Genomic DNA, 406 nt, shown 5'->3' with positions numbered 1-406 from the left:
TTTTTTATTTTTATTTTTTTTTTTTATAAGTCGTTTACATATAAAAACTACACTGAGTAAGTTTGGATGTAAAGCACTGGAAACTGAAGTAGTTGAGAGTAACCGTTATCGATGGTTGTAAATCAGTGAGTACATTTCTGTGTTCAACTGTTTATTTTACTTCCACGCAGTTGTTGTAAAAGAAATTCCTTTTCTCCACACGCTCTAGAGCAATCCTAACTATGTTCTACAGGGGGTTTTGCCAAGTGGAGACACATGTAAATTTTATGAATAGACCAACTTTTGGTCAGCACAGAATCTCTGTTCTTCTATTGGCTGAATGCAGTCTAACAGGGTGCAGCAAACCGCAACTTTGTGAGTTTTTCCTCGAAGGAAAATGTTTTTCCAGTGGGGGACATATTTTCGG

The sequence above is a fragment of the Sinocyclocheilus anshuiensis genome, unplaced genomic scaffold, assembly GCF_001515605.1.
Source record: "Sinocyclocheilus anshuiensis isolate Anshui unplaced genomic scaffold, SAMN03320099.WGS_v1.1 scaffold916, whole genome shotgun sequence".
Taxonomy (NCBI): Eukaryota; Metazoa; Chordata; class Actinopteri; order Cypriniformes; family Cyprinidae; genus Sinocyclocheilus; species Sinocyclocheilus anshuiensis.
Note: the sequence above shows the minus strand (reverse complement) of the source record.